Below are 14,366 nucleotides of genomic sequence, written 5' to 3'. Positions count from 1 at the left end.
TGTGGCTGTACATAATCAGTCAGATGGCTTCCCAGAATGGAGCAGGGAGTAAATATTCCTCCAGTGGCAGAAGCCAGCCCTGTCCTGTTGTGTCTCCTGACCCTTGGCTCTATCGTGGCTGTTGGCGCCCAGTAGCCAAGAGCCTGGATTAAGGTCTGGTGTATCAGAAGCTGCTGAGTCTGGGGCACTCCCTACACAGCCCTGCGCCTGTTCCTGCACAGCACTAGGAACCCACTCACAGCTCCATGGATGACATGGATACTGGGTGCCAAGGGTAAAATATTGACATGGATGTGTGGGTACCAAGGGTAAAAGCACCCTGGAGCCTGGCCTATGTGGAATGGCTCACCTGGAGAAGGGTGTCATAGCAACTGGCAACAGCTGACTTTCCAAGGAGGCGCCATCAACTCTACCAGAGGGGGAGACTGCTGCTGGGTTGCATCTGAGTCCAGTTTGAGGAAGAAGAGAAGCACATGCCAAGTGCAGAGACCACAGGTGTCAGGGACCCAGTGGCGCACCTGGCCAGCTGTGAAGGCTCTATGAGCTAGGAAGGTTGGTGTGGACCTAGGCAGCCAGCAGCACCCTGGGAGCCCAGGGAAGGTCCACAGTGCCAGTTGAGAGCCCAGGAACTGCAGTCACCTGAGAAATCTTGACATCTGCGAGTGTCTCCCACACCACTGTCCCCTTTCCCAGAGCTTGGGAGGTGGAGGCTGACCCCTGTCCTGCCCCCTACATCCGTCCCGTCACCAGCTCCAGGTACCCCCTTACAGGACTAGCATTTTCCTTTCGGGTTGAATGGAAATTTCCCTGCGTTGGTCAAGTTGGATTTCTCCAGATTTGTTGGTTGCTCATCCGAAGCAGGCAGTGGAGCTGTGTGATTCATAGAGAGAGCTGCCCGTGAGGGAGACGGCTCACAGGCCACGGTTCTCCAGAGATGAAGCTGACTGAGGAGGAGCAGGGGTGGGAGGAGAGGAGGAGGAGAAAGGAAGATGAGGGGAGGGAGGTAGAGAAGGAGAATGAGGGAGAGAGGAGGTGGTAAAGGAGAAGGGGGAGGGGAAGAGAAAGGAAAGGAAGAGGGAGGAAGAGGAGGAAGGGAGAGGAAGGGGAGAAAAGATCTTTAGCCACAGTGAGTGGTCCTGTGGCTTCTGCATTCCACCCCTCCGGAGGCTGAGTTTTCCGGGGAATTCTGTAAAGGTTGCTGCTCTCCTGAATCATCAGCCACTTAGCGACCAGGAGACACAGACCCAAGGCCCCCAACATCTTCACCTGTTTCCTGCACCCCACCATCCTGGTCACCCACTCCTGCGTAGAAATGAATGAAGTTAACGTTCCTAGACCTCAGGGGAATAGGGCAAGCAGCCAGCCAACCCTGCCTGACTAGCACAAAAGTCACAAAAATGTGGTCAGTGGCCCCCTGGACCCCAGGGTTGGCAGTCCTCTGTGGGGAAAGCCAGGGGAAGGATGGACCCCCACAAACAGAGAAGGAAGCACCCTGCAGAATCAGAGGGAAGGAGGCAAGACTGGCTTGCTATAGCACCTCACATGCAGAACCTCATTTATGACCTATTCCACACACAAGGGAACTGAGGCTGGGTGTGAGGACATCCAAGGCTATGGGTTTCACCACGGGACCAGAAAGTGGCAGCAGCAGAGGCTAGGTTCCTGAGCCCAGGAAGTGAGGTAAGGCAGAGACGGGAACATGGAGAGGGCTGGGAGAAGTTGAGTTTGGTGAGTACCCATGGTTCCATGGGGAAGGTTGGCTGAACTGAACACACACATACCCTGGCCTGGGTACATATAAAGGAACTTGCCTCTCAAGGGAAATTTCCAAATGTCCCCACCCACCTCAACTACACCTCCCCCCACCCTTCAATTCCACCTCGGGAACCTAGACCCAAATGTCACACCAGCACCACCCTGCCTAGCAGACACTCCTTCAGTCAACTGTCTATGAGTCCAAGACTCTCCCACCCCGAGTGGTCCACCCGGCCTTGCTCACTCCTTCAGTCTACTGCCTGCCAATCTCCAGCATCACACCCCAGCCCTGCTTTCTCACAGTGCTCAGCTGCCGCATGCTGCATGCCTTGGCTGGGGGGGATTCAGAGGCCTGTTGCTACTAGGACCATGGAGGTGCTCCTACCTAGAAGGGGACACAAGAGGAGGTATGTCCCATGTCCAATAAGTGAGGGACTCGGCGAGCTCCATGGGAAGAGGACCAGTTCTGCCTAGAGCTTTAGAGGAAGTTCAACAGGGCTTTGAAGAGTAGACAAGAGCTTGCAGACTGAAAAGTGGGGGAAAGGTGTTCCGTGCTACAGAACAGCATGGGTAAAGCATAGATGTGAGCAGCTTACCCACCTCCTGACTCATGATCCCAGATGTGCCCCTAGCCTCACCCCATGGCTCTGACCCAAGTCACCACCTCTCGCTGTGGCCCCTTGTGGCTGTTGAAGTCCTCTCCGGGTTGCATCTTTGGACCACAGGCCCTCTCAGCCTTCCCTCCCATGTTCCCCGGGGGAGACACATGGATGAGCCGCAAATGGGGCATTCTGGGGCTGGACCCTGCTGAATCAAAAGCACATTCAGTAGCGAGCGTGTTTGTTTTTGTTTTCCCTCTCGAGTCGATGGAAACACGCACTGACCTCACTTTCCCACAAGTACAGTAGCTTTCCTGAGCAGTGGAGCCGACTGCCAGGAAAAAGCGGTGGAGCGGTCGGCATCAGGAACAGAGCTTCAGTGGCAGCTGTGGCCGCCAGTGGAATACAGCTGTCAGGCCACTGACATGAGTTTCCGGGGGTGGGGAGGATCTGGTCTGGGCCTCCCGGGGGGACCCTGTGGATGGAGGGTCCAGGCGGCAGCCTGGGAGGATGGACCGAGATGGACCTTGTTCAGCCAGACTCGGGTTCCCACATCAGCTCAGACGGTCTGGCTGTCACCCAGGCTGGCCACCATACCTTTCCTGACCTGTGTTTCAGGTCTTTCTACAGGCCCCAGATTCTGACTTTCATTCTCATGGAGGGATTCTGTAGAGGTGAGAGGGCACAGGTCCATAGTCTTCTGTGTCTGGTTGCTTCCACTCAATATCATGTGTGTGTGGTTGTGTGTGGAACAATGGCCTGGCCGTTTTCATTATTGTGTTGTATTCCACATCCTCCCTCCCGGTGTGAGGCAGTAGGCTGACTTCCGTTGGGCTCCAACTCAGCTTTCTTCTCAGCCAGCACTGTTACATGTCATAAAGCAGAACACACTCCACTTGGGGAATTAGGTTGAAAATTCACTCAGGACAAAACAGCACAGAAATCTGCAGTAGAAACTTCTAGAAGACTTTTCCTGCAGTCCTGACTTCTCCCGGTCCCAGCTGCTGGCTCACCCAACTCCTTAACAACAGAGCTCAGGTGCTCAAACTTGGTCAGGCAGAAGTCCTGGTGGCCGGAGAAAGGGACATCACAGGAAACCAGAGGAGCTGAGGCCAGCTGCCAGGCAGTGACTCCTTGGCCAAAAAATGTGCTCTTGGCCCACGCCTCCTTCCTCTCTCCTCTCAGCCCTTCCAGGCAGCGAGGAAGAGTTGGCAGGCCTGGTGCAGATAACGTAGAGAGCCTCGAGCTCTCTTCTGTCAACACCTCCCCAACGTGAAACCCAAGATCTTGTTTATTTATGAGGAAATTCTGCTCGACAAATGGTATATGGGGGCCAGGGCACATGGAGCGTGGAGCTGGCCTGGCGGGCATGCTTTGCCTCTCTGCTGATGCTTGCTCAGAAGGGGAGCTGGCAGCATCGAGGGCTGGCTGCCCTCCTTGGATGGGGGCTGGGCTAGAGGGGATCCTCCTCCTTCCCCCATAGCCAGAAACCCTCCACCCCCTAGACCACAAGCGATGACAGCTGAGGCCGCCTATCCGATGGCCCCGCTACAGGGCAAACACTATCTCCTTCCCTTCCTGGGAGGGTGAGGTGAGATGGAGTGTGTCAGTATCTCAGAATGGGAGGAAGAAGATAAAATAGACCTGGAGCCCATGAAGGAGCACAGCAGGGAGTGGATTCAATTCACCAGCTGTGTTACCAGGGAGCTGGGCCTGGGGCTTGATAGGACCTGAAATCAAGAGTGATGAAATAGCTTACAAGGCACGGTGCTCCCTCAGACCCGGGCTTTCTGTCTTTACCTGTCAGGAGGCGTGAGGCTGGACACGCACTCAGCCAGCCAGGGTCCAGCAACGGCAAACTGTGTGGAACTGGTGTCTGACTCCAGATCTCTGCTGTTCCCATCAAGGAGCATGTCTTGTGACAGTATGTTCCCTTGGATGAAGAGACCTCTCCTTATTCCATTTCTATCTCCAGTTGGTCTGGAAGACCCAGCACAAGCTGAGCCCTTGTCCAAGCAAGGTCCAAGATGGACCAAGGTCATCTGTTGCTGACCCCAGATCTGATCATGTTTCCCACACAGGCATAGGGTGCATCATGGCTCTGCTTTCCTCCATGCCGCTAGAATGATGGACCCAATTAGGGAGATGCTTCAAATCAGAGAAGAAGGTTCCATCTGTTGTGAAATAAATGTAAGTGGGTTAAATGCTTCTATCAAAAGACAAAGGCTTCAGGTTCAGAACAAAGGATTTGGTCATTTGAAACATACTCCAATCCTGAATCTTCAATGACTTATCTCTGTCTTTATACTCTACATGAGCTTTTACTTCTATAATATTGGCCTGTTTTACATTTATCATAAAACATCTCAAGTAAGCTTAAAAGTATAAAAATTAATACAACACCCCTTGGTCTACCACTGAAATTTAATCTATGCCATTTATTCTAGATCCAGGGCTCATCCCTTCCATGCCAGAGGTAGTTGCTAACTGGAACACGATGTGTATGTACTATTTCCACAAATGTTTGATACTTTTCCTACAGATGGGTGTAATTAAAAAATTGTACAAGGGATCCTGTGTTTTTAGAGGTTATCTACACCATATCATGTATTAGACATATTTTGAAATTTCCTTTCGGGGGCAGGGGATGACATATATTGAAACACAGAAATGTCTTGCTTTTTTTTTTTTTTTTTTGAGCTGCTGAAATGGTGCTTGCCACATCTCTGAACAGGAGGTAACTTCGCATTTACTCAGTGATATCAGCCTGTGTTTGCATGCACACCTTGTATAACCAAGCTAGTAGCCCATCGGGGCTCAGTTGAGCCCTGAACACTTATCTGACATCTCTTATTGCCCTGGCATTTCTCTTTGATGGTGCAGCTGAGGAAGAGTTTGGATCCCAGGGTTTGATTGAAAGAGATGATACTGTGAGGTAAAAAGAACCATAAGCAACGTTCTAGAAAAAGGGAGCCACTGAGACTAAGAACCGGGCCCCACTTTTTCCTGTTAATTAATCCTGGGGGCTGGAGCAAGTGTGACTGTCATTACAGCTGAAGGCTTTGGGGAATACTTCTCTTTTTAAAGCAAGCATTATTCCCCAGTAATAGCAGAGCATTGCTTGAACAAACCAACATTTCAGAATCGAGAACCCGTCGTTGCCAGGCTTGGCTGGGAATCACACTTGCTAGGGGTAGAAGAATGGGCTTTTAAATGTGCAGATCTCTAGCCCCCACCCAGAGGTCAGGTTCGTAGATCTGGGACAAAGCCTGGAATCCAACTTTTCACAAACCTTCCCAGGTGGTCATGACATCAGCAGCCGGGGCACAGGGGTGGCATTTACCTAAGCCACTAACAAAACCCTTGGGCAAGCTCTTTCATCTTCTCCATAGCCTCTGTGTTTGAAGCTGCCTCTGCCCAGTTTCCCATCACCTGATCCTGCGTGCCCATGTGGAATAGCCTATGGGCACCACTCTAAAATGGCCTACTAGCTCCTCCATGCTCCTTCCAGGGGTCTCACATTGTGTTGAGAAATTCTGCCAGGACCAGAGAGAGACCCCATGGTAGCTTCCTCCTCACAGACCCTCACTTTGCGTGTCTCTCTTCTGGAGCACAGAGCCTGGCTGGGACACGTGGGAACTGAAGACCGCTGGTAACACAGCTCTGGAGATGGCGCCAACGCAAACAGCAGTTTCGGTGAGGCGGAAAGTGTTACAATTCCCACTTTGCAGACACAGAGGACACCGCGGGCACCGAGGCACAGCTAGGAAGTAGAGGAGCCAGGAATCAACCAGACACCCTGACTTCAGCATGCTTAATCAGAACCACGCTGCTGGGCGCTGCCCACTCCTGGCTCCAGAGAGAGAAACCTCCCCTGGCCTCTACTTCAGAGACACCCCTGCCGGGCACCGCCTGCTCCGGGGTGATGTGCAGGGTCTCCAGTCTGCATTGCCCTTTCTACCTCATACTTGCCTTTCAAATAAACTGTAGATGTGCATAGGAGCGACCATGTTAATGTCAGTGACTGCCTGGATCCTTATCAAGGGATAACAACATTCAGGTACACCGAGAGAGGTTCACACAGGCAATGTCATGCAAATCTGGCAGTCACCACCAGACTAAACATGTATGTGTGCACACATGCACACACACACACAACTGCAAGGGGCCCCCTGTCCCTCCTCCTACAAGGAAGCTTCATTTGTGAGGGGCAAGGCCACGTGGCCCCAGGCTACTTGGCTGCTCTGCTGAGTTTGGAGAGTGTCTCAGCCCAGAGTCCTGTTCTTTCCAACACTCCTCAGGCCTTCTAGCTCCTTCTTCAGAGTGAGGTCATGAACCACAGTAGCAAAAACAACATAGCAACAATACAGCCCATCCAGTTCTCCAGACTTTCCTCCCAAGAGTGCTCAGAGCTGGAGAGAGCATCTTGCTGGGCTCTGGCCACCCCACCCTAGCCTAGCCTAGTCTCTGGCTGCCAGCTGCTTCTCTGTCCTAGTCAGGCCTCATCCTCTGCCTTCTTCTTGATTTAACCTGAGGTCCACGTCGCTTGTTGCTCATCTGACGCTCCCAGGGGGACCTGTCGCCATGATCCTGGCTCTATGAGAAGCTGAACAAGCCAGCATTCAACGTTTCCCAGCTTGGTGAGACATTCACGCAGCCACCTGCACACTTTGAGTGAGTCCCACTAGGATTGGGGGGAAGAAGAGCATGAAGTCAGAAGCAGCAGGCGCCAGGCCTGGGTCTCTACTCCACACATTACTTGTAGCCAGTGCTGGCCCAACTCTGCATTCAGAAACAGGTTTCTCCCTCATACTCCCCTGCTGTAATGGTCAGCCATCAGGGGCTCTGGAATCCTTGAATGGAGCTAATGCTGCTAAGACAATGGATTTCATAGTTCTTATATTCAGTTAAACTAAACAACTGACCATTGCTTGCTGGGAAAGTCGTGTGTATGTTTAAAATAACCTGGTGAGGTGGTTATGGTTCGTACCATGTATGGCAGGAGAGCTAAATGAATACCAAGTGTTTCCAGTGAGAACTGAGCATCTAAACTGAGGTGGGCCTATGTGCTGGATAGCCAGGGCTTCATAATGGGAAAAAAAAATGAAGAGAGTCTAGTCTCATTGGGAAGGTTTATATTGCTTGCTTGTTGAAGTGGTAATATTTGGGAATACTGGAGATTTTAAGTTACATGCCTCTGGTTGTAGAAGATCAAACTGACCAGCTGTAAGTGGAGCATTGAAGCAATGTCTGCCAGTGGACCAGTGCTGGCGGTGACAACCAACTTGTTCACCACAGACAGTTAGTGCCTGCAACTCCTAAGACAGTGTGGAGCTGGCTGCAACAGCAGAAGAGCTGCAGCTCGTCAGTGGGGTTCTCCAGGGCAGAGTGGGTGTCAGCAGGTTGTTGCCAGCAGGAAGCTCAGAAAAGATTTTCAGGAGATGGCTTTAGAATGAATGCCAGAGCAAGGAAGAGCGACCCAACCCAAGAGAACAGCATAGGTGCATGGAGGCACACCTTAGCAGAGCACACAAAGCTGCCGTCGTAACCGCCAAGCCTTCAATAAGGCTGGAGAAATACTAAAGTATGGAGAGCAAATGGGACCTCCTGAAAGGCACCAGGGGCTCCACAGGTTGGCAACCCTGAGCAGATGCACGAGTTCTCTTGTGAGAGCCAAGCCTAGGCTCTCTTGAGGCCCACACTTTGGCTCTGCAGGTAGCTCATTCTTTTTATTCATTGATCAGTTGAACAGTTAATTTATTCACTGTTTGTTAAGCACCTACTAGGGGTGATGAGTTTTGGAGGTCAAAAGCCAAGTCCTGAGCTCGGACAGCATGTGAAGACGGAGAAGCCAAGAACTGTGCTCACTAGGCCTTAACTGGTGTTACAGAGGCACCTGGAACAAACCAGATAGAAGTGGGTGCTTAATAAACATTTTCCAGGGATGTGAGGTGTGCTTAGCAGTATCGCTAATAAGTCTAGAAATAGCACAAATTTCCACCAGTAGAGGCGTGTCGATAAACTGTGATGTATTGCCATTAAATGTTTTTCTTTTGCAGATAGAGTTAGCAGACGGATGGATGGATGGATGGATGGATGGATGGATGGATGGATGGATGAACAGATAGAAATTCTAACTAGAGAATTGAGACACAGTGAACCTGAGTTCAGAGAGTGTCTTTGAAGAGCAAATGATTGGCACATAGTAGGTAATCAATGCTGAGTTCCCCCACAGCACATCTGGCAAGATAACCCAAAGGTCTCCAAGAACAACTATGTGTGTCCCAGGCTGCCTCTGGGTCTCTATCAACAGCTACTCTGAATGTCTGCTGATACCACACTGACTTCAACACATATCACAAAGCTAGAGTCAGCAAAACACTCTGATAGCAGCATTGAAGGGGCCCAGACTGATGGTACAGACTGGGAAACATGAAGATACTTCCATGCACCTAAAGTCTCTTAATTTCTGAAGAAGGCAACAAGACTTGTGTCAGTTAGGCGATTGGCCCACTGCTTCCTACTGTAACTCAGCCTATCCAGACGTTTCTAACCTTGGAGCTCAGCAGATCTCTATAACAGGGAGATCTGACCTTCCAGAAGATTCTTAATAGGTCATGGCTTGCTTTACCCTTCTCTTAAAGCTGGGAGGTGCCAAAGAAAAGTTGGGCTTGGCTGGGAGGTGTGAACACAGAGATCCAGCAGAGGGCCCACTCTGGAAGGGGAAGCAGGGCAGGAGGGGTGTTTGGAGTCCCCGCCCTGCATGTCCCTGGGGACGTGAGAACGTACTTGCTCTGGTGTAGATTGCCATGGTCTCGAGATAACAGCTGAAAGAGTGCTGATTCACAGCCTGTTCATGAGGGTCCAGATCCTGCCCCAGCACCAGTATGCCCTGCATAGGCTGAGCCACGTCCTGCCTGAGCCCTTGGAGGGTCCTACCCCACCTCCATCTGAGAAAGTGATGAATGAAGTCATGAATGAGTGCCTGGGGAAGCAACCCAGACACCAAGCAAAAGAGCTACACACCTAGACACGTGCAAGGAGCCATTTCTGTGTTGGTATCATCCATGTACAATACCAAGAGTGGCAAAAAGGAGCCGTTACCAGGAGGCCAACAGGAACTCCTGCTTGACGTTCAGAATTTGAAGGTGAACAATAGATGATTTGAGGTTATTCTCAGAATACTTCAAATGTGTCTCAGAATAGCCACTCCCTCTGTCTGGAGTCTTTTGGGGACAGCAACTGTAAAGGCTAACCTATTACTTATTTGTTGTGAGACACTATTCCTGGGAAGCTGTGAACAAATGTGTACTCACTCTAGACAGGGAACCAATGATAGACCAAAGCATATATCCTACCAAAGTCCAGTTTGGCGAACCAATGAGTGTCACTGGGGTTACACACTGGAGTATGAGTGAGGGCTTACACACTGGAGTATGAGTGAGAGCTTACACACTGGAGTATGAGTGAGGGATTACATACTGGAGTATGAGTGAGGGCTTACACACTGGAGTATGACTGAGGGCTTACACACTGGAGTATGAGTGAGGGATTACACACTGGAGTATGAGTGAGGGGATACACGCTGGAGTATGAGTGAGGGCTTACACACTGGAGTATGAGTGAGGGCTTACACACTGGAGTATGAGTGAGGGCTTACACACTGGAGTACGAGTGAGGGCTTACACACTGGAGTACAAGTGAGGGGCTACACACTGGAGTATGAGTGAGGGGTTACACACTGGAGTACGAGTGAGGGGTTACACACTGGAGTACGAGTGAGGGGTTACACACTGGAGTACGAGTGAGGGGTTACACACTGGAGTACGAGTGAGGGGTTACACACTGGAGTACGAGTGAGGGGTTACACACTGGAGTACGAGTGAGGGGTTACACACTGGAGTACGAGTGAGGGGTTACACACTGCAGTACGAGTGAGGGATTACACACTGGAGTACGAGTGAGGGGTTACACACTGGAGTACGAGTGAGGGGTTACACACTGCAGTACGAGTGAGGGGTTACACACTGGAGTACGAGTGAGGGGTTACACACTGGAGTACGAGTGAGGGGTTACACACTGGAGTACGAGTGAGGGGTTACACACTGCAGTACGAGTGAGGGGTTACACACTGCAGTACGAGTGAGGGGTTACTTAAATGATCAGAAATGACTCAAAGACAGCTGCACACAAAAGCCCACTCCACACAGGTAGAGCTCCTAAAAGCTGTACATTTGTACATACTGGGGCTACTGTACAACTTGCAGGCCCCTCAACAGGCTTGAGAGTATCTCAGTTGGCCTGAGCCTCTTCTGGACAGATGATCTAATCTGACAGCATCTCTTAGTGGTCCTTAGTGCTTATAGAAAACTGGGGACGGACGGGCTAATGATTCTGGTCAGTTTCAGGGACTTCTTGAAATTTCTGAGTTGTTTATTTCCTGAGTGTTAATGAGCTTCAAGTTTAGAACATCCTGGGTTCCCTCCAAGACAGAATGTTTTCTCTCAGAGGAAATTACTATACAACCTCATTAAAGGCAAGGGGCTTCTTCCTACTCTTGCACACCTGTTGTGGTAGGAGGCAAGTGCACACCAGCCAGACTGAACTCCCTAGCTGAGCTCTGGATCTTGATGGCACAAGGGAACAAGAGTCTGGAGGACACTTATCCTCATAGTAGTAGATGGCTTTACAGGGCCTGCTGTGAGACAGTTGCCTTCGTTCCCAGAGATGCCCAGAGAAGCCAGCAAGCATCATTTCTGAGCTGTTTGTGTTCTTCCAACAGCATCCTTCCCATGGCTCTCCAGCCAGGACAGCTGGTCAGTCCTGGTTTCTGTAGTTCGTGATCAGTGAGCTCTGAAAGAAAGAGATGTAATAATGTGGACATTCTGTAGCTGTTCGCGAATGTGTAGATGAATGAGGACATGGATGCATGTATTATTAATGTACATATATATGAATGGACATAACACACTTGTGAAAGAAGCTTCTGCCTCCTCTGTGCACACCTCTGACCTCTTCCACGCTCTCTGGCAACAGTTGCCTCAGTGTGACAGTCTCTCTCCCTCCCCAAGGTATTGACATATGCTGTCTCCTCATCATCACTTACCTTAACAGCTCCTAGCCTTCATCCCCATCAGCTTGTGCAAGGCCTCCAACTCTCCAAAACACCGCAGGTCATGTTTTTTTCATTCGGGATCCTTATTTCACAATGACCAGTTATGTCTGGATTCTAACCTCCATGAAGGCAAGGGCTGTATTAGTTTCACTTCACGATTTGTCCAATCCCAACCCAGCCTTGAAAGCAGCTGTACTTGGTAACTCCGTGGAGCATGACAGCATGTGCCTCTCTAAAGGAGAAAGCAGGGGGCCAAAAGCCTGGGAAGCACTCGGTAAATGTTGATTTTTGAACTTGACAGCTCAGTCCCATGTGTAGGGTTGGTTCCTGGAACTTAGTGGGTTAGTGCTAAAAATGACTGGTGGAACCCACGTGACAGTGGCCCAGAGAAAGGCCTAAGGGGTCTTGAGCCAACATCTTCCTCTGCCTTTGGCTGTGAGCTGATGGGAACCCAGGTGTCTTGGCCCCCTGAATGCTGCCTCCTCATGCAGGCATTAAGAACCCTGCTGTGAATATTAAACACCCTGTGTGCTCCCCTACTGGGCTCCCACAGCAGAGCCCATGTCTCTACCTTGGTTCATAGAGCCCTGCTAAGCCATCCTCCCCATCCCACTGTGACAGGGGCTCCACATGGGAAATGGTCCCACTGAACCAGACCAAGGTCTTATTCCTGGGGTTCTGAGACCCTGAGCAGGATGGCACAGCTTATGCGCTGGCTCTGGGACCTTGCTTTCTTCCCACAAGCCTCCTCTGCAGGAAGTGACTCATCCCTTGAGGGACCCAGGCAAAGTCAAGCTGGCTTCGGGAGCAACTGATGAAATCACCTGCTCCTGAAAACCAATCCCCTAACTCTCCATGAGGGAGGCAGCTGGGGGTGCAGTGTGGGCAAGAGGGAGGCACGGCTCTGCATTTTAAACACAGTTGATGGAAGATGAGTGGACTCAAGTTGGCTGCTAGCAACTCAGAATGATGAGGCTGTTTGCACTCCGCTACTTCATAAATAACTCCTCGGCTCAGTTTCCAAGGGTTGACAGAGCACACTTCAAAGGGCCTCAGCAGGGAGGAAATGAGCTTCTCCCTCCATCCCTCCCCCTCAGGTGAGGACTGAGATCACCAGTTGGAGGGGAACATCAGGGTGTGGCCCCACCTCCTCGCTGGCAGTTGACAGACCTATAGACTGGATGATGGACCGACTGAGCAGCTACCTGGCCAACAGGCTAATGGAGAGACTGACCTAGGCTGTGACTGGTCAGATGCCCAAGGAATGCTTGCTCCAGGGGATGGCTGATACACTGTGAATAGGCTGGCCACCATAGATGACAGGAGGCCACTTAATGGCCAGCAGAAGCAGCTGGTTGACAGAGGGATCACTTTGCCAGTGAGCCAGTGTGTCTTGCAGCTACCAGTTAACCCGTCTGCTTCTCCAAAGGCCCCAAGCTGACCAGCAGGCTCTGGGCCCACATGCCCAACACGAGAGGAGAGTACTGAAGGCTGGGCCAATGTTGGAAGAGTGAAGGTAGTAACCACTGACCCACACTACTGCCAGGGAGAACTCAGACTTCCTGGACTCCACACAGCAGGAAACGTGCCAAGGAAGATCAGGTGCAAGTTAAAAAAAAAATGACAATGTTTAAAAAGAAAAATCTAGAATCTAAAATGCCTGCTGAAAGGGGAGGAAGGACTCACCTGGACACGGTGAAGGCAGCTTGGCTTTATGGCCGCCAGGGTTGCACAGACACTGGGAGGTTCCTACTCAGCATCCAGATGTGGCCTTTCCTTCAGGTCTCCTCTGGGTATTGGATGGAGTAAGCTCAGCAGAGGCTTCCTTCGAGTCTTTTTGACTACCCCCCCCCCCGCCCCGTGTCTCCATCATGAACACAGCAGGCACATTCATTCTCACAGGGCCCTACCAGGGGTCCTAAAACACAGTCATGGTGCTAGATTATTTTTCCTGTCATTTTCTAATTATATCCTGTCCTGGAACTATATTATTTTGCATTGGAAAAAAATCACATTTATAATTTCAGAAGGAAAAAAATAAACTTGGTCCTTTCTCTTTTGATCCATACTCAATAAATATTTCTTAATGGATGCATCCAAGGCATCCTCAAGCCTTGCCTTTCTTTTCCTCCTGATGTCAACATGGTTTATTGAGTGTCTACTAATTCTTCCTCTCTTTTTCCTAGAGTATCAGACAAGCCTTTGCTGACTCTCCCGACTCAAGCCTGTCCTTCAGGCGGTTGTGAAAAGAACTCCATATTGCTCTTTCTTGAGGACTTCCAGAGGTTACCCAGGGCCTGTCACTCTAAATTTTAACTTTTAAATCAAGACTCAAAGGACTTTGAAATTACTCAAAATTCCTTCTCTCTGCATACATCTCCACATATCCACATGCACACTTGTGCACAAGTGTGCACACATATACATGGACCCTACGAACTTGTGTTGTGTCTTTGGAGAGGTGATTTTTTTCACCTACCTGTGCATTTTTTCACTTAGCAACATTCACTGAACATTTCCTGTACCCCAGGTCGTTACCACATGCTGGGAATAGAGTGACAGGTGGGACAGTCATGACCCATACTTTCACAGAGTTCATTGTTCAGTAAAAGAGACAGGCAGAGACGTCTGTGTTCTGTTTGTCATCTGTGGTTCTCAGCCTGTGGGTCATGACCCCCCTGGGGTTGCATATTGCATATCCTGCATATCAGATGTTTACATTATGATTCATAGCAATAGCAAAATCACAGTTATGAAGTAGTAATGAAACAATTTTATGGTTGGGGGGTCAACACAACGTGAAAAACTATATTAAAGGGTCTCAGCATTAGGAAAGTTGAGAACCACTGATCTAGATTATATTTCAGTTTTCAGTGAAGAAGGAACCAAGAGATGGG

This window comes from Peromyscus eremicus, chromosome 8a (genome assembly GCF_949786415.1).
Source record: "Peromyscus eremicus chromosome 8a, PerEre_H2_v1, whole genome shotgun sequence".
Lineage (NCBI taxonomy): Eukaryota > Metazoa > Chordata > Mammalia > Rodentia > Cricetidae > Peromyscus > Peromyscus eremicus.
The sequence above is the reverse complement of the archived record's forward strand: the minus strand, read 5'-3'. Positions refer to the sequence as shown.